The sequence below is a fragment of the Siniperca chuatsi genome, linkage group LG10 (assembly GCF_020085105.1).
Source record: "Siniperca chuatsi isolate FFG_IHB_CAS linkage group LG10, ASM2008510v1, whole genome shotgun sequence".
NCBI lineage: Eukaryota > Metazoa > Chordata > Actinopteri > Centrarchiformes > Sinipercidae > Siniperca > Siniperca chuatsi.
In genome coordinates this window covers 29824929-29845772 of record NC_058051.1, presented here as the reverse complement: position 1 = coordinate 29845772, position 20844 = coordinate 29824929, and the positions used below count along the sequence as shown (strand labels likewise).

The window sequence follows — 20844 nt, the reverse complement described above, 5'->3', positions numbered from 1 at the left end:
AGTATCTATTTCACTCCTTTATACTTCTGTGTTGCAATAAACTTTCTCTGTATCCTTACCATCGTCTCCGGTCACTCTGTCCGTAACAGAAGACCGGACCCATAAAAGAAACAAGGATGACGGCCAAAACTGCCCTCCTACACCTGGGTGAGGTGGCTAAAAAATATATCCTCAGCCTCCCTAGTCCCTTTATTGCGGTAGACGAGTTTCTACAGTCGGGATTTTCTCCGGTGGGGTGGAGGATTGCGAGGAGTTCCTCGCGAAATGCTTCTTCGCGTTCCTGTTGCACCCAGGTGAATTCCCTTCTGAGCGGACACAGGTAGCCTTCGTGGTGCTTCGGCTAGCCGGTCCGGCGCTGCACTGGGCTGGATCCCTGGCGGTTCAGGAAGAGGCAGTTCTCCATTCCCTGGACCTCTTCCTGGCGAGATTCTGCCAGGAGTTTGGCCCGCCGAACCTATGGTCATCCACGAATCCCCAACCTGCTTGCCAGCCGCTCCGGTTTCCAGCCCGGAGGTCCGCCAGTCGCCAGTGTCCCCAGGCTCCGCTCCGGTTTCCAGCCCGGAGGTCCGCCAGTCGCCAGAGTCCCCAGGCTCCGCTCCGGTTTCCAGCCCGGAGGTCCGCCAGTCGCCAGTGTCCCCAGGCTCCGCTCCGGTTTCCAGCCCGGAGGTCCGCCAGTCGCCAGTGTCCCCAGGCTCCGCTCCGGTTTCCCGCCCGGAGGTCCGCCAGTCGCCAGTGTCCCCAGGCTCCGCTCCGGTTTCCAGCCCGGAGGTCCGCCAGTCGCCAGTGTCCCCAGGCTCCGCTCCGGTTTCCAGCCCGGAGGTCTGCAGCCGGCCAGAGTCAGCTCCGGATTCCAGCCCGGAGGTCTGCAGCCGGCCAGAGTCAGCTCCGATTCCAGCCCGGAGGTCTGCAGCCGGCCAGAGTCAGCTCCAGTTCCAGCCCGGAGGTCTGCAGCCGGCCAGAGTCAGCTCCGGATTCCAGCCCGGAGGTCTGCAGCCGGCCAGAGTCAGCTCCGGATTCCAGTCCGGAGGTCTGCAGCCGGCCAGAGTCAGCTCCGGATTCCAGTCCGGAGGTCTGCAGCCGGCCAGAGTCAGCTCCGGATTCCAGTCCGGAGGTCTGCAGCCGGCCAGAGTCAGCTCCGGATTCCAGTCCGGAGGTCTGCAGCCGGCCAGAGTCAGCTCCGGATTCCAGTCCGGAGGTCTGCAGCCGGCCAGAGTCAGCTCCGGATTCCAGTCCGGAGGTCTGCAGCCGGCCAGAGTCCGCTCCGGATTCCAGTCCGGAGGTCTGCAGCCGGCCAGAGTCCGCTCCGGATTCCAGTCCGGAGGTCTGCAGCCGGCCAGAGTCCGCTCCGGTTTCCTGCCCGGAGGTCTGCAGCCGGCCAGAGTCCGCTCCGGTTTCCTGCCCGGAGGTCTGCAGCCGGCCAGAGTCCTCTCCAGTCTCGGCTCCGGTTTCCTGCCCGGAGGTCTGCAGCCGGCCAGAGTCCTCTCCAGTCTCGGCCCGGTTTCCTGCCCGGAGGTCTGCAGCCGGCCAGAGTCCTCTCCAGTCTCGGCCCGGTTTCCTGCCCGGAGGTCTGCAGCCGGCCAGAGTCCTCTCCAGTCTCGGCCCGGTTTCCTGCCCGGAGGTCTGCAGCCGGCCAGAGTCCTCTCCAGTCCCGGCCCGGTTTCCTGCCCGGAGGTCTGCAGCCGCCAGAGTCCGCTCCGGTTTCCTGCCCGGAGGACTCCTCTCCAGTCTCGGATTCGGTTTCCTGCCCGGAGGTCAGCAGCCGGCCAGAGTCCGCTCCGGTTTCCTGCCCGGAGGACTCCTCTCCAGTCTCGGATTCGGTTTCCTGCCCGGAGGTCAGCAGCCGGCCAGAGTCCGCTTCGGTTTCCTGCCCGGAGGACTCCTCTCCAGTCTCGGATTCGGTTTCCTGCCCGGAGGTCAGCATCCGGCCAGAGTCCGCTCCGGTTTCCTGCCCGGAGGACTCCTCTCAAGTCCCAGCTCCGGCCTCCCGCCGTCTCCAAGCTCCTGGTCGACCGCCAGAGGTCGCGACGGCCTCTCGCCGTCTCCAGGCTCCTGGTCGTCCGCCCGAGGTCGCGTCTATCTCCAGCCCGGCCCAAGCCCCTGGTCGACCGTCCGTGGTCGCCTCTCCAGTCTCCGCTCCGGCCTCTCGCCGTCTCCAAGCCCCTGGTCGACCGCCCGAGGTCGCCTCTCCAGTCTCCGCTCCGGCCTCTCGCTGTCTCCAAGCCCCTGGTCGACCGCCCGAGGTCGCCTCTCCAGTCTCCGCTCCGGCCTCTCGCTGTCTCAAGCCCCTGATCGACCGCCCGAGGTCGCCTCTCAGTCTCCGCTCCGGCCTCTCGCTGTCTCCAAGCCCCTGGTCGACCGCCAGAAGCCGCGCCTGCCTCCAACTCGGCCCAAGCCCCTGGTCGACCGCCCGAGGTCGCTCCGGCGTCCCGCCGTCTCCAAGCTCCTGGTCGACCGCCCGAGGTCGCTCCGCGCGCCCGCCTTCTCCAAGCTCCTGGTCGACCGCCCGAGGTCGATCCGGCGCCCCGCCTTCTCCAAGCTCCTGGACGACCGCCCGAGGTCGCCGGCGCCCCGCCTTCTCAAGCTCCTGGTCGACCGCCCGACGCACCGGATTCCGATAAGCTCCCCGGATCGGCTTGGCCCTTAGGGACAGGCCGCGGTGTCGGGGGAAGGGGGGGGTCTTTCGGCCCTCAGGAGCTGGCCGTGGAGAGGGGGGTTCTGTTACAACCTGTCTTTGTCTCACCAGCCACTATACTCATCACAGTCACTCTGCACTCCCTCACCTGATTGTTAATTCCCAGCACCTGTCACCCTTCACACACCTGCACTTCATCAGCCACTATACTTCCTATAAAACCCAGCTCCTCACTTCAGTCAGGGTCCGGTCTCGTTAATACTAAGGACAGATTATAGCAGTCTTCCTACGTATACTTCACGGACTCACCACTACGATTCATTGAAACCTACCCCTTGGAACTCCGAACCTCGGCTCCTGTCTGTCACTAATCTCCTGAGTGTGCTGCTCCTACTCCTGGCTCCCGTCTGTCTCCTGTATCCCGAGCTCCTGTGTGTTTCCTGTCTTCCGTGTGTGTCGCCCCAGTGCACACACGATTCCGCCATCCGTAAGATAAAGGACAGTATCTATTTCACTCCTTTATACTTCTGTGTTGCAATAAACTTTCTCTGTATCCTTACCATCGTCTCCGGTCACTCTGTCCGTAACAGATGGCATGTTTGCTGATGATCTTGGAATTTCCTCCAGCTGCCACTAGATAGATAGATAGATTATTAAAAGGCCAAATTATATATAAAAACTAAAATAGACTAAACGTTGGGTTACTTTTGTGTTTTTATGTTGCAGTCAAACAGAATAGTTTTCAGAGCAAAACTTTCCACACTGCAATCAAAAATGTTTTATTGCAAGTAAGTAAAGCAAGTAAAATACATTTGTGATTAAAAATGTATTAATTCAATTCATTTTTATTTATATAGTACCAATTCATAACAAGTTATCTCATTGCACTTTTCCTATAGAACAGGTCTAGATCATAGTCTTTATAATATTACTTACAGAGACCCAACAAATCCCACCATGAGCAAAAATTTGGTGACGGAGGCAAAAAAACCCACTTCCTTTTAAGAGGCAGAAACCTCGAGCAGAACCAGACTCAATGGTGGGCGGCCATCCGCCGCTGCCGGTTGGGTTGGGGGGGGTACAGTAGCACAATGCAAATTCCACATAGAGATTTAAAATAATGGTAATAATAATGGTACGGGTAACATTAATATTAATAAAATAATGCTAGTAATAATAATAATGATAGGAATAATAATGATAATAATAATAAGACTAATACTAATAATTGTAGTAGCGGTTGTCAAGCAGGAACATGGGAGCAGTAGGAGGCTTGCAATCATACATCCAGACTCTGCAGGTCAAGAGGCAGTGTAAAAACCTGACAATAACTGATGATATATTAAAGCAAGACATCACTACAATCATGGCTGCATGTTCATATCATTCTCGGGATCTGTATAGAGCCGATTCAGGACTTGGTGGTGGAGAAACCAAAGCCATCTGCATCAACACTATCAATCATATACAGGTCATCATATCATATTGCATTGTCATACTGTTGGCTGTGTATTCATGAACATGTTATGTTGAAATTTAAAGTTTTGACATATGACAGTATTTTTTATGTTTCAGTCATTTCATAGTGAAAATAAATGCAAAGATTATTGCACACAACAATGCACAATACATGAAAAACAACACATTTCAGAACAGCTGCAGCAATGAAAAGATTTTATTTTATTGTTTTATTTGTTCTGGTTTAGTGAATTGTAAAGTAGATACATGTGAAGTACAATGCTACAGTGACAGGATATACATGGCTCATGAGAGCTAGGTTCATATGTAGCACAAGAAGGAAATTATGGGCCTGAGAAAAAGAAACCACAAATGCTTGTGGTAGTGTTGTTTGCTGAATACCTTTTCATTTTGCAGGTGGCATGACCTTCAACTCTACAGTGCACCCTGTGTGCAAAGCTTTGTTTGTTTGTTTGTGTCACTGAAGGTACCGGCCAAACCAAACGTTTGCTGCTTCAGGTCTCATCTGTTAAAATAATTAGTTAGCTTGGTCAGCTGAAATCCTGATAATAATATATTAATGATAATAATAATAACACTAATAATAATAATTGCAGTACTGGTTGTCGAGCAGGAACATGGGAGCAGTAGGAAGCCCACAACCACAAATCTCTGCCGCTCCAGAGGCAGAAATACCTGCGAAAAGCAACAGAAGGAGAGAAACGAGAAAGCACAGAACTATGGGAGATAGAAGATGTCGAGTTAGTAACATTAATGGGATAAGAACGCATACAGATAGAGAGGGAGAGGGGGAGCGAGGTGCATCATGAGAAGTCTCCCTCCAATCTAGGCCTATAGCAGCATAACTAAGGGATGGTTCAGGACTCACCCACACCAGCCCTAACTAAAAGCTTTATCAAAGAGGAAAGTCTTAAGCCTACTCTTAAATGTGGAGATGGTGTCTGCCTCCCGAACCCAAACTGTAAGGAATAGTTTTTCTGCATCATTTTGAGACAGGATGTACCTGATTTTTGCAATGTTACGTAGGTGAAAGAAGGTGGTCCTTGAAGTTTGTTTCATGTGGGAGTTAAAGGATAAATCCTGATGAAAGATAACTCTTTAAAAGGTTCCTTACGGTGGTGCTGGAGGCCAGGGCAATGTCATCCAGTGTAACTATATCTTTAGATAATGTGTCTCGCAGGTGTTTGGGGCCAAGTACAATAACTTCAGTTTTGTCTGAGTTTAACATCAGAAAATTGCAGGTCATCCAGGTCTTTATGTCCTTAAGGCATGTTTGAAGTTTAGCTGACTGATTAGTTTCATCTGGCTTGATCATTAGATAGAATTGGGTATCATCTGCATAACAATGAAAGTTTATGGAGTGTTCCCTAATAATATTGCCTAAAGGAAGCACATATAAGGTGAACAGAATTGGTCCAAGCACAGAACCTTGTGGAACTCCATGACTAAATCTGGGCCTGCACGGAGGAGTTATCGTAAACATGTACAAACTGAGATCAATTTGATAGATAGGATTTAAACCAGCTTGGTGCAGTTCCTGTAATGCCAATTAAATGTTCCAGTCTCTGTACTAGGATGTGATGATCAATGGTGTTGAATGTAGTAATAAGTTCTAACAAAACAAGTACAGAGACAAGTCCATTGTCTGATGCGATTAGAAAATCATTTGTAATTTTCACCAGTGCTGTCTCTGTGCTATGATGCACTCTAAATCCTGATTGAAAATCCTCAAATAAACTATTGTTATGTAGAAACTCACACAACTGATTGCCAACTGCTTTCTCAAGAATCTATAGAGAGAGGGATGGTTAGATATAGGTTTATATGGCTAAAACCCTGGATCAAGATTGGGCTTTTTAAGAAGCGGTTTAATTACAGCTACTTTAAAGGATTGTGGAACATAACCTGTTAATAAAGACAGAGTGATCATATCTAGTAAAGAAGTACTAAATAAGGGTAAAACCTCTCTAAGCAGCCTAGTTGGGATGGGGTCTAAGATAGGTCGATGGCTTGGATGAAGAAGTCGTTGAATTTAGTTGAAGAAGGTCGAAAAGAAGTCTAAATATATAACAGGTTTTACAGCTGTTTGTAAGGTTCCTGTCTTTAAGAATAAATTGTTGCTAGTTGAGGATGTGATAAACTTTTTCTCTAATAGTTAAAACTATATCATTAAAGAAGCTCATGAAGTCGTTACTACTGAGGGCTATAGGAATACATGTCTCAATGGAGCTGTGACTCTCTGTCAGCCTGGCTACAGTGCTGGAAAAAAAACCTGGGGTTGTTCTTATTTTCCTATATTAATGATGAGTAGTAGGCTGCTCTGGCATTGCGAAGGGCTTTCCTATATTTTTTATGACTATCTTGACAAAAGTTTTTTCCAGATTGGTGGAATGCCATTTCCTTTCAAGTTTTTGCGATGTTTGCTTTAATTTGTGGGTTATAGCATGGAGCTAACCTTCTTTGTTTTATTATCATTTTTTTAGTTGGGCAATAGAGTAGACTGTCGTTCCCAGTGTCCCTGCAGCACTATCAACAAGATGATCAATTTGGGAAGGACTAAAGTCATAGCATAGGAGTCCTCTGTCTAATGGCGTGTAGTCCAGTAAATGGAGTTGTTCAGTGTCAATGCCATATACCAGTACAAGGTCGGGGGTGTGGTTAAAACAGTAAGTGGGTTTATGTACACTCTGAAATAAACACAGTACTAAGTCTATCTGTTTTAAAGAATAATCTTGATAAAAACGACATACAGTATATATATAATAGATATATATGAAGGACAGTTGCACAATATAAATATAGATATAATTATATGCAAAGGATAATAAATAAATATGTTTAAAATTTATTTTTTATTTTCACCAACTTAACAATTAGATATTTAAAATCTGCTTACACAAATGTGTTTGATATTCTAGCCAAAACAGTAGTCAAACGGGGTGGTTTACGGGGTGTTTTCACCGACTGAGACCGAAAACAGCCAATGGGAAAAAGTTTTCCCCTGGATCAGGGAGCATTTCATGCCTATGTTAAAACCTATGTGGCACACTATGTCTGGCTGATTATGACTGTAAATTCATTGTACAAAAACTACATTAGGTACACAAGTAATTTAAAAGTAATCCACCAGATTTCAGGTTTAGCAGTGAGCTGGATTCCTCTTGCAGCTGTGGCTAAGGTTCACGGCTAATGTAACCTAGCCTTCCGCTATCCAAAACTGACAACAAAAAACTTTATTTCTCAGAATCGAAGGAGAAATAATGAAAACTGATAACAGTCACATTAATCTAATCTTATTGTTGAATTATCAAGGACACTTTTGTGTTTTAGATTTGAGAAATGTTGAAGATTGAAGAAAACCTTAACATGGGAATTAACAGTGAGAAAAATACTTCTGGGCGGCAGTTCCTCGGTTCTCCAATGGGACTGATGCTCACAGCACACATCTTATAGCACCACGGTCAGGTTAATATTGAAGTGAATGGCCGGCTGGAGCAGTTCCTCTGAGCATCTAATATTGCCTTAGAAGGTTTTACATTGAAGTTCATTGAAAGCCTGGTGCATCTCATACAGACGCTGAAGGGTACCTTGTGCTTCTGTATGAGACGCCAAAGAGCGTGACAAAACGTCAGTATTTGACGACCTGGGAATGAGAACTGGTTGGCTCGGCCCCCTCCTGTTCATGCTGTGAACCGATGATTGCAGCCGCGACGATACTGAAAGAAAGAAACATACACACATTATTTCTGCTGTGCACCCAGATGTGCGCACACTCTCACCCACAAATATACACACACACACGCTCCCTCACTCACATACACACTCACACTTTAAGCTGTTCACGCTGATCTTTAGGCAGCCCTACATCCCGGCAGTTGGGATGACAAGAAACAGAATCCACTGGCACTCCACAGATTCATTCATTCATTAGTGGGACTTTAGCTGAACTTTCTATTAGCTGTTCTGTAAACAAAGGAGAGCTTTTGAACTCAGTCTCCCACAATCCTCCAGGTGAACTCCCCCCATGGACCCAGCTTCCAGGTACCATTGGTCAGTTGACCTGTGACCTATTAATCTGAGCTACAAATTGATAGTTTAGTATATTTTATAAGACTGAATCAATTAATTAGCTATAATTTTTCCTTATTTAAGGGTGGTACCCTCCAAGAACTTTATTCATTGAAGATGTTATTTATGATTATCTTTGATAATTTTGATTTTGCCAAATTTCATTGATTGCACCGACATAATTTGGTGCCCATTTAACCATTGGAAAGCTCAACACATGAGTACTACACCGGATGGTGAGCGCCTTCCCTGCAAGGCCAAGTCTTCCCTGTCAGCCTTTTGATGCACTTTTCATTTGGCATCTCCTATGACCTGGCCTTAAACGGCATGTACACATTTGTGCAGACCACCATCTACACCACTGATGTAGGTCTTTCTCACAGAACTGATGGTACTTTTGTATTTTGTACTTTATTGCCCTTTTTGTTGTAACAGGATTTTGGACCTGTTAACTGCTGTTAGTTTATAAAGGACTGAATGGTTTAGGGCCAAAATGCATTTTTGATCTTCTGCTACGTTATGAACCATCCAGACCTCTCGGATCATCTGGGACAGGTCTGCCTTCTGTCCCCAGAGTCCAAACTAAACATGGAGAAGCAGTGTTCAGATTTTATGCTCCACATATCTGGAACAAACTCCCAGAAAACTGCAGGTCTGCTGAGACACTCAGTTCTTTTAAATCAAGGCTGAAGACTTTTCTGTTTTCCGCTGCCTTTTATTAAATCAAATTCGAGGCTTTTGACTAATTTATAACTTTTACTCACCTGTTTTATCTTATTTAAATGCATTTTTATATTGCCTTATGTTGCTTTTACATTTTCTCCTGATCCCTTTTATGTTTTATGTAAAGCAAATGAACTGAAATGTGCTATATAAATAAACTTGCATTGCCTTGCCTTCAAATGTGGATGTCGTAGTGCGCAATCTAAGAACCCAATTGCAGAACACAAGAAGGTGGTACTTGGATTGTGGTAGCAACAGTTTTTATTAAAACACTTCAATCATAGGTGGATATGCGCTCTTCCAGAGCGGCGACTCCAGTGTAGTCCACTGTAGCCAGAGAGGACGAAGTAGGCCCGGTCCTAGGAGAAACGGCTAGGCTCCGGGGACGGAGACGGTGAGTGTAGGTTCTGGGTTGGCTCGTGTAGCGTGATGGACAGAACCGGCAAGGCAGCTTACTCGTGTGGGGAGGCAGGTAGGACAGGAACGGCAGCTGGCTCAGGTAGCGTGGCAGGCAGCCTCGCAGAGATCAGAGAGGACACTGTGGCTGTGATCACCGGCAGGGAATAGCTCTGTGGCAGAGACAGACAGAATTACAAAAGAGACAACAATAGCAAGTAACTACAACTTAACTTTGGTCGAGGTAGGAGCCGAGACTAAAGTATCATACAAGTGTACGGAGACAATCTGGTGCTGGTGGAGCCTGGTAGATATACTGTGGAGACTTATTGGATGATTGGACGTCAGGTGTGCCAGTGATCAGCAGCAGGAGGGCGGACCAGGGAGCCAGACCAGTACACACACACACACACACACACACACACACACACACAAGGAACATGGGGAAAGGAGAGCACACTAGGGTCAGGAGAGAGGTGTGGCTAACTATGATGGATGGCTGACTTTCTATACTCTTCATTTGCAGCACACACAACAGAAACAGGAAATACATGGTTTCATGTTGGTATATATTCAGAGGGTATAAGCTGCAGGCTGTCAGCTGATGCCAACTGTACATCGAAGATGGACAGCGTATTGACAAAACTTGTTTCTGGAAAGCTCAGCATCTATGCTGCAATCATTTTGATGTTTACCTACAGTATTGTGCTTGACAGGGACTTTGAATGCACTTGCAAACCACAAGATTTGGTCTGCTATTTGTACCCGGCTCTGCCAGTTTTTATAATATTTTTCTTAGTACTCTTGACAGACATGTCATTTCAGAGAGTCTGTAGATATGTGTGTTCATGTCCAACTCGATGCCATTGCAGATTTTGTTGTTCTGTCTTCTGTAAACTTCTTAAGGCAGCTTTTGTTGGTCTGCTTTGGGTTGCTTTTGTGTTACTCGATGGAGACTGGTTTGTTTGCTGTTGGAATGATCACTCTGAACAACAGGCACAGTTAGCCTGCAAAGACAAGAAGAATATCACTGACAAGGATCGAGTCATCATCGCTGACCTGAAAAACAAGTCCAGGGTGAGTGTTTCCATCATGTCGTTGTGTACTACCTTTTTATTTCACTGTGGTCTTGTTCTACTAGATCAGCGAGAACTATCTTAAGAAAATTACTGCAAGAACACAGAAATGCTATTATAATATAACCATCTTTGTTTCTTTTTCAGGTTATTGGTGGCTCTTTACTCTTTAGTATCATTGTTGCTGCAGTCTTAATGTCATTGTTAGGATGCAGAAAATGTTGTGGAAAACAAAGTTGTTGCAAGGGAAATGTTTTATATGACAAACTGATTTTGGAGGAGGGGCAAAAAGTCGTGAAAGAGCTTTTGAGGCAATCAGCAAAAGAAAAGTTGACTGAAGAAATCGAGGACAGAATACGTCGTAGACAATGGGAAGACTGTTTTGTTGTTGCTGGAGAACTGATTCGGACAGAGAACCAGGTAAAGATAAGAATATAGCAGTTTTTTCATTCAGTTTGCCTGAAGGTCTATAACAAAAAGTTGTAAGTAGTTGATTTGTTAAGATACTAATAGGCAGAAGTTTGTTTTGTGTTTTTGTATCAGTAGTTTCCTGCAATTTTGTTACTTCAGTTTATTGACCTTAGGCGTTTCAGCAACAAGGGAGTGCTCCGTTATTTTATATTTTATTTATGTTTTCCTGTCTACACAGGAAGTGGGAATGTGTTTCATTGTCTAAATTCACATCTGCTGCTTGTGATCAACTTTAACTGCATTTTAGAAAATTTCTAACTAGTTTTATAATATAACATATTGCAGGCTTCTTATTCAAACTCTGAAAAATAGAACATGTGTTGTGAACAGGAGCAACAGCCGGAGCAGCAGCCGGAACAACAGCCGGAATAACTACAGTAGCAACAGCCGCAACAACAGGAGGAGCTCCCCAAAAAGTTCAGTCATACTTTTCTGTGTTTAATTACATTCGGTCGGGTGGAGGCAGCATTCATTGTAGCTATAAGCGCAGTGGCATACCACAAAAGAAGATACTCCGTGCGCTAGGGGTGGGCGATAAATAATATCACAATATTTCAGGGTATTTCTCTGATAATGCTATTATTTACAACATACGGTATATTTGTCTAATGAAAAAAATAAAATATATATATGTTTTAAAGAATATATTACCATATTTCTATTCCTTATTTTTTATTTCACCATTTTAGTTCTACTTAATTCAACACATTATTTTAGTGTTTCCTCACAAACTACTTTAATCTGCTCACCTTGCTGTGAAAATTTAATTCAAGTACCAGAAACTGTATATTTCGTTCATCAGATCAATGTCTAAGATTTTTGAATTATTTTTTAAAATTTTCTCTCTATGGACTGTTGAATAGACAAAAATTGCATCTGCACCAACTCATGAGAAAGAATACAATTTATGGCTGACTGACATGTGATCTCTACAGAGGTCACTAGAGGTCGCTGCTCCATCAGTTTTCACTCTGAACACTGTAGTCTTTTATCAGGAGGTGCAGGTACAGGCAGGTTCAGGTGAGAGAAGCTCAAAAGCAAAAACACAAGGCAACACAGAAACATAGCAGCTAGGATCCCAAAAAGGATCTGGGCTGGTAGAGAGACAGACTGTGACAGCCACGACTTTAAATTAGGCTTACATATGAACCAATGGTTTGATCCGAGTGTCAATCAATCAATAATCCTTGTTCCTTACGAGCAACATGATGTTCCATGTGAGATGGCTGACTGACGTTTTTCTTACAGATGCTGCCCCTTATGCAGAACAAGGAGTGAAGTGCATCAACATACTGTTGAGAAATGTTGTATGAGCATCATCACCAACCTTGGATTGATCTTTAATCTGTAATTATACTGTTTCTAACTGACGAAGACTGTGGAAAACTTTGTTTATTATCTGACCTGTATTATAGTGTATTATATTTTGATTTGCTCAGTACTTCTATCCCTGTGTGCACTGACGTGACAGTGAGCAGCTGTAACAAAAGAGTTTCCCCTCTGGAATCAATAAAGTATTTCTGTTTCTTTGCTTTTGTAATTTGTAATGAGAGTTTTAAAGAAATGCTTCTGTCATGGTTTATATTTTCTGTGTTGAGCCTTCAGCCTTCAGCGCCCAGTATTCTGTAGAGGTCAGTCTGGTGCTACAAATAAATGTTTAACTGCTGAATCAAATTATAATGCAGGTGAAAAGCTTTAAATGTCTCTGTGATAATTTGGCACGACAGCGACACCCTGAACAGGAAGGTCAGAATGTGTAACTGCAGGCTATTTTTAATAATGTTACACTATAAACAAGAGAAATAAAGCTCCCTGTGATGACTTTTTCATGGTGAAGATATTAACTGTTAATTTTTACCAGTGTAGCAGTCGACTCCTGCAGGACGTGTTACAGCCTTTAGCTTAAAAAACGTAAAAACCCTTCAGAAGTGCCCAGTTTGTTCTGTGGTGTACTGGATGGTTTATTGGCACCGCCTGTGATGAGCTTTTTATTATGAACACCAGGGAGCTCACACACAGTGTATCCTCATGATGTTTGCAAACATGTAATTTTCTCTTTTAATCATTGAACTGTATCATTGTGTTTCACATTTAATTTACTGTTTGTCTTATTATTGTACTAATAAACTCAAAGGAAGCTTCCACTAAACCATGAAGAGAAACTGCTTCTATCACCAACATCTCTCATTGCTGTCTGAGCTGAGAAATAATAAAGTTCTGCACTTAACGACATTATCATTATCATATTATCATTGATGCCAACTGTCATGCTTTTGCACTGTGTGGGACAGCGTGGTCAGCAACACTGGGGTCCCTCAGGGGACCGTCCTCTCTCCCTTCTCTTCACCATCTACACCACAGACTTCAGCCACCACACAGAGTCCTGCCACCTTCAGAAGTTTTCTGATGACTCTGCTGTGGTGGGAAGTATCAGCGGTGGTGATGAGTCTGAGTACAGGGCTGTGGTGGGGAACTTTGTCTCATGGTGTGAGCAGAACCATCTGCAGCTCAATGTGACAAAGTCTAAGGAGCTGGTTGTAGACCTACGAAGGGCCATAGCACTAGTGACCCTGGTTTCCATGCAAAGGATTAGTGTGGACATTGTAGAAGATTACAAGTACCTGGGAGTACACATGGACAATAAACTGAACTGGGCTCAGAACACTCAAGCTGTTTACAGGAAGGGCCAGAGCCGCCTCTGTTTCCTGAGGAGGCTGAGGTCCTTCAACATCTGCCGGACAATGCTGAGGATGTTTTATGAGTCTGTGGTGGCCGGTGCTGTCCTGTATGCTGTTGCATGCTGGGGCAGCAGGCTGAGGGCAGCAGGCTGAGGGTAGCGGACGCTAACAGACTCAACAAACTGATCCGTAAGGCCGGTGACATTGTGGGGGCGGAGCTGGACTCTCTGGCGGTGGTGTCAGAGAGGAGGACGCTGGGTAATCTACACGCCATCTTGGACAGTGTCTCCCACCCGCTCCATGACGTGCTGGTCAAACAAAGGAGCGCCTTCAGCGGAAGACTCATCCCCCCACAATGCACCACAGAGCGCCACAGGAAGTCATTCCTGCCTGTGGCCATCAAACTCTTTAACTCCTCCCTCTAAGTGTCAGTCTGTATGACCCGAAGTCACTAAACTGGACATTGATCATTACATCTCTGCCATACTTGTGCAATATTCTGTGTACTACTCCGTGCAATATTTAGTTTTCCCATGTTAGTTTTTTTTTTCCTGTTTATTGACATTGATATTATATTCCTCCATTACTGCTGTGCAATATCTTAATAATCTCAATAAGCTACACTTAACTCGACAGTACATGCACCTCTGCTTATTACTTATTTTATTACATTGTATTATTATACTGTATTATCATCATCAACCGGTAAACCCACTTGGTACCTCACACTTATTTTATCTTGTACTTATACCCACCTGGTACTTAATTTATTTTCTGACCTGTTTTATAGTGTATCATATTTTTTGCTAGTACTTTCTCCTGTGTGCACTGATGTAAAGGCGAGCTACTGTAACAAAGAGTTTCCCTTCGGGGATCAATAAAGGATTTCTGATTCTGATTCTGATTCTGAGAAGGGGTTAATGCTGGAGTACAACTGAGGGAGAAAAGCTCTGCCCAGCCATGTGGGTGTATAGTACTCCGGCGTATGGGAAGCTGTGTTGGCTGTAGTCCACGCAGGACCGGTTACTGGCAGTGGCTGTCAAGGTGTCCTCAGGCTGAGCGAGAGGACAGTGGCCCAGGGAAGACGAGGGCCACAGTGAACAGGAGAGGCAGCTTTAGTGGACACAATAGTGGACATTAAGTACTCACTTCCTCTTTTATTGGGCGCTTAGTTTAAATGGAATTAACATCAAACTTAAGACCACAGTTCTACAACCAGTAATCATATTTGATTGTTAGATTGCATTTTTAATCACTGTAAAAACCATTTCAACAAGAACAAAGAGAGTAGGAAACAAATTCCAGCAGAAACCGAAAGCTTGCTGTCACTCAGGCGTGGTCCACTAATGACGCGCATGGTTCAGATGTCTGTTGCAGCTCATGCAGTTGATTTCCTGCCAAACAGGAAAGACATGTTGCTTTATTATTATTCTTTATTCAAGCAATAAATTCTGTTCCACTTGAAATTGTGTTTCAAACAGGTGGATCCCCTTTTGTCTGCGAGTCCAGGTTCATCAGGCGAGCAGTAGAGATGGGTCGACTCTGATAGTTTCATTTTTTATACAACACATCAGACTGTTGGCTAAATTTTATACTGAGCTTTAATCTGTAACTGTAATGTTTATCATTTATTTGCTTTTGTTATTTGTTATGACAGTTTAAAATATATGTTTCTATTGTGATTTATATTTTTGTGACTTTTTGACTAACTTTCAGCTCCCAGTACTCTGCACAACTTAATCAAGTTATAATGCAAATGTAATGCAAATTTAAGTCAAATATAACGTCAACATTAAAGCTCTCTACAGGAGGTTCAAAATGTTTAACTGCAGTCTGTTAAGAAATGTGACACATTAAACATTGTTTTCATCATTTCTGTTCATTATAAAACACAACAGGAAGAGGAAGAAAAAACAGGAACCAGCAAATGTGGTAGTCAGCCACCTTATCCTCCCCAGCCGTGTGTTCTCCGTTGTGCTCTCCTTCCCTGGTGTGTCCCCGACTCGTCTCTGGATGTGTGTGTTTCTCTTCTGGTCTGGCTCCGTGGGTTCCCGCCTGCTGCTGATCAGCGGCACACCTGTTTCCAATCTACCATCAGTCTCCACAGCTCAAATACCAGGCTCTCCCACAACACCAATGTCAGAAGTAGGGCTGTGTGCAGAGGAATATGGTACTGGAGGAGTAGATCGATGGGTTTCAGCAGTGCTGATTGGGAAAAATTTAAGGCGATTAGTGATAAAGAAATGCAAAAAGTTGTTGAACTAAATAATGCTGTTTGTGAAGCCATTCTAGGGGCAGCAAAGGAAATGAGCTAAGCATAAAAGGAACGTGAAAATTTAATAAAATCATGAAATAAGCTTTTAAAATGTTTAAAAGAACTCACAGTTTTCAGAATCTTATTGAATATAAAAGGTTGCAAGCTAAGGTAAGGAAAACAATTAAGAATGCAAAGAAGGAGTTTTGGAGGAAGTTTTGTAACTCTGCAGGAAGAGAAACAGAAATTGCTAAAATCTGGGGAATGATAAAAGAATGAATGGGGTTAAAAGAGAGTATGGATGTCCAGTATCGGTGGACAGTGGAACTACAGCGGTGACAGACGAGCAGGAAACAGAGATGTCGGCACAAACTTCTGTTAAAATTCACAGCTCTAATAATAATAGTGAAGAAGGGCAAAGAGGAAGGGAAAAGACAACAGCTGAGAATAAGGAACTACTACAGAAAGAGGAAGATACCAATGATTTAACAAATATACCGTTCACACAGTCAGAACTAAATCGTGCTCTCAGGAAAACTAAGATGTCAACACCGGGGAAAGATCAGATATGTTACACTATGATAAATCATCTAAGTGAAACATCTAAGGACATCCTACTGGAACTGTATAATAAGATTGACATATTATATGGAAAGCAAAGGCTATGTATCAAAATATGAGAGTGGATTCAGAAGAGGCAGAAATACCATGGACCCTGCTTTATGTTTAGAACATGAAATAAGGAAAGCGTAGATTAATAGGGAAAGCTTAGTGTCCATCTTTTTTGATATAGAGAAGGCTTGTGGATGGAAGGATTATTAATTAAACTAAGTACATTAGGGGTTAAAGGCCTGATGTATAGGTGGATTAAAGACTTTTTATATGGAAGATCGATTCAAGTAAGAATAGGGAAGTATTATTCAGATTTTTTTTTGTTGAAAATGGAACTCCTCAAGGGAGTATATTGACTCCATTGTTATTTTTTATTATGATAAATGATGTTTTTCTGAATTTGGAGAATGGGATTCTTTCTGCGGATGATGGGGCAATATGGAAAAGAGGTAAGAATTTAGAATTTAGTGTGAAGAAAATACAGGAGGCGATTGTTAAAATAGAAGAATGGTCATTTAAGTGGGGATTTAAGTTCTCAGCAGACAAAACAAAGACAATGTTCTTTACACGGAAAAGAAAGGACAGTCATTTGAAATTTAAATTATATAATCAAGAATTGGAGAGAGTGAAACAATTGAAATTTCTGGGGTTGTGGTTTGATGAAAGAATCACATGGGCAGAACATATTCAGAAGGTGACAACTGTAAAAAAGTATTAAATGTAATGAGATGTCTGGTGGGAAGTGAATGGGGGGCAGAGAGATCAGCACTGAAAACCATCTACAGGATCAGTAAGATCAGTATTAGATTCTGGGTGTGTAGCGTTTGGATCTGCAGCAAGTACATCTCTCAGAAAGCTAGACAACATTCAATATCAGGCTTTAAGACTGTGTTCAGGTGCCATCAGAACAACCCCAACATCAGCATTACAAGTGGAAATGGGAGAAATGCCACTGGAATTAAGGAGAACACAGCTATGTTTAAACTACTGGGTTCATTTAAAAGGACATAATGAAGATCATCCAATGCAAGATGCACTAAAACCCTGTTGGAAAAAGGAGAGGAGAGAGACAAAAAGTGTTGGATGGACAGTTGAGCAGAAAGCAAAAGAACTAGGAATAACTGAAATAAACATTAGTCCAGCAGTACCACTCCCAGTAATACACCCTTGGATACTCCCTGACCCGACTGTAGATCTCACATTGCTTGGCAAAAAGAACATTCTGGATCAACTGGAGAGTCTTAAGAGACTTATTCAGGCAGCCTGATAATAAGGAACTGTAATAATCCAGCCTAGAAGTATCAAATACATGGACTAGTTTTTCTGCATCATTTTGAGACAGGATGTGCCTGATTTTGGCAATGTTACGTAAGGTGAAAAAAGGCAGTCCTTGAAGTTTGTTTCACGTTGGCGTTAACGGATAAATCCTGATCAAAGATAACTCCGAGGTTCCTTACGGTGGTGCTGGAGGCCAGGGCAATGCCATCAGGAGTAACTCTATCTTTAGATAATGTGTCTTGGAGGTTTTTGGGGCCAAGTACAATAACTTCAGTTTTGTTGGAGTTTAACATCAGAAAATTGCAGGTCATCCAGGTTTTTATGCCCTTAAGGCATGCTTGAAGTTTAGCTGACTGATTAGTTTCATCTGGCTTGATCGATAGATATAATTGGGTATCATCCATCCATTTAATTTACTGTTTGTCTTATTATTGTACTAATAAACTCAAAGGAAGCTTCCACTAAACCATGAAGAGAAACTGCTTCTATCTTGTCACGGATCTGGTTTGAACCCAAACAGGACAGCAGACAGGTAAGTTTTAACAGCCTTTATTGTAATTTGAAGAGGAGTTAAGTGATAAGAGTGGAGCAGAGATGTAGATCTTTCCAGAGAGTTGGTGTGGGGAGATAAATCCAGAATGAAGAGGGGCTGGTGGGTTCAGATGGCAGGCAGGCAGGTAATCCGTGTATGGCACAATGATCCGGCGGAGACTGGATGTCAGCGCTGGGTTCTTGGAGAGGTGGAGGTGAGTTGAGGGCGACCAGGAGTGCTGATTGCGGATGACTAGCAGGTGTGTGGAAAGCGCCAAGCCGGCAGAGCCACAGGGAACCGCCCACAAACACAGAGAGGAGAGAGAGAACGAGCCGTGACACAGCTCTCATTGCTGTCTGAGCTATTAGAGAAATAATAAAGTAGGCCTACTGTACTTAGTGACATTATAAGTAGTTCAACACACCCCGGATCTCTTTTCGTTATCTGGCTTCACTAACCCTAACTACAGCATTAAGGATAAGCGGTCACATGACGCTGGTTATCAATTTGGTAAGTCAACCCAGGTTTCCCAATCTAGCCATGAGTGCGTTAACATAAAAGGGACAGTATTTGTAGCATATGACCAATCGCAGAGATGGACAAGTCTACTGGCAGCAGAGCGGCATATTTTACAAATGAAGAACAAACTATAATATTTGACAAATATGAAGAAATTAAACACATAATCCAGCTGAAAGCAACACAGCTGCAGCTGGCAAAAAGTCACCGTCTTATAATATCACTGCTCCATCGTTAGGGCACGACATCTGATTATAATTACATTTATAATAATAAAGTTTATTTGTATAGCACTTATCAAAACCAAGTCCTAAGCACAGCTACCGTGGGTGCAGAAGGGTCAATCACCCCAGGGCCCACGTTCAATAGGGGGCACTTCTGAGCTACCCTATTTCCTCATATAGTGAACTGGGTGGCAGCTTCATTTCCCTCAACTACAGAAAATAACAGGCCTTTATTTGAAGCAGGCTTGTATTAGAGGCTGAGTCAGGCCTTTATTTCTATCTCTCTGTATTTGATAAATGTAAGTGATCACACCACTGCAGCAGAGAACACAGAATAATGAACAGAAATAAAGTCTTTACTAATTCTGTAACTCTATTCAACTCAAAAATACAGCTGGACTCAAGAAATGTAACAGCCACCTCACCAATGGTTAAAACTATAAATCAGCACAAAAATGACAACTACAAACATAAACCACCATGTTCTGAACAGACACATTACAAACACTAACAAAAAGTAGCATTTGCAATTTGGAACATAAAACAGCAAATTTAAACTACTCAGTCAAGCACTAGGCATGATGGGAAATGTGGGCCGTCACTACAATATTTATGTATGAAGCTTCGTTTTGATCTCCTCCCGTTTGTCGTTTGCCACCACGAAGGAGAGGAGTATGAAGTGTTAAAATGGGACCGTGATATGTACAAAGTCCGTTAACCTGTTCGGATTATTTTGTTCTATGGAGGATGGTGGAATAACTCTACACAAATGGACTAATGCTAGCCTACACTAAGCTAGGCCTACAGCAGGCTGAGCAGCGACAACAGTTGGTGAGTGAAACATCCATAATTAGTCTTTATTAACTTAAATTTTGGTTATGAAGAAATCAGTCAGAATGTTAGATTAATCTGTTGTTTAACTTAATGTTTACCGAATCTCGGCACCTGTCGCTGCCTGTGGTGTTGTAGACTGTCTATTTTATGTTTGAATAGGCCATGTATAGTGTTGTAGACACTGTGGGAGTCTAGCTCCGCCCCTGTACAAAGTGCTTTACACTTAAGACACGACAATGAAATACACAGTAATGTATGAATAATCAGGCAGGCATAGGGAATAAAAGATAACATTTAAACACAATGGGCGATTAAAAACCATAAATAAAACACCAAGGATAAGATGTAAAGACAGCGGGTGAATTAAAACTTAAAATAGAGCAGTGCAAGACTTAAGTGCAGGAATAAAGTATAATGTAACTCAATAGTTAAGAATTAAAATAAACCTAAAAATTGTAAAAGAAACAATTATAAGAAGGTTGGATGGTTTGTGTATCCCATTAAATTTCTGTGTTGCTTAGATTTATTCTTATGGCTGTACGATCATTTTATTCTTTGAGCTGCATCCTGAGCGGTGTGAGACGGACTTGGGAGCAAACAAAAGACAAATGTAAAAACATAATTCAAAGCGGTGAGTAGGCTCATTTTCATATCTTACAAGTACAAGGCTGTAGTGCTTCCATCAGTCTCTGTTACACCTGAACTTACCTCTCTAACCCCAAATCAAACCAGAACAGCTATCAACTTTTGCAACAGAAGACGACGCACACATTTTTTTAAATTCGACCCTGCGGGTGACTCCATGTTGCCAGCTAGCACTGGTGCTGTGACAAAAAACAAGCAACTGACGCTAGCTGTAGCTAAACCAAATCACATTCTTTCTGCCATTCAGTCACTGCAAGAAGACTCTGTGTTGAGATTTGATGGACTCCTCCATGCTGTACAGGCGAGCTGAAAGCGGTCACAGAAGCTGTAGGCAGAATTTGATTTAATCATTTCACTGGGATGCAGTGTATGAAAGATTCTCCTCAGTTGGTTCTACATTTAAAACATAATGGCTGCTTTCTT

The 20844-nt window shown here is 43.6% G+C and overlaps 1 protein-coding gene across 1 annotated transcript in view; it reads left to right on the top strand.

Moving 5' to 3' along the window:
- Positions 1-20844, top strand: part of LOC122882637 (suppressor of tumorigenicity 14 protein homolog) — an 81104-nt gene that overhangs the window by 42306 nt on the left and 17954 nt on the right. The gene's annotated exons all lie outside the window — the stretch shown is intronic.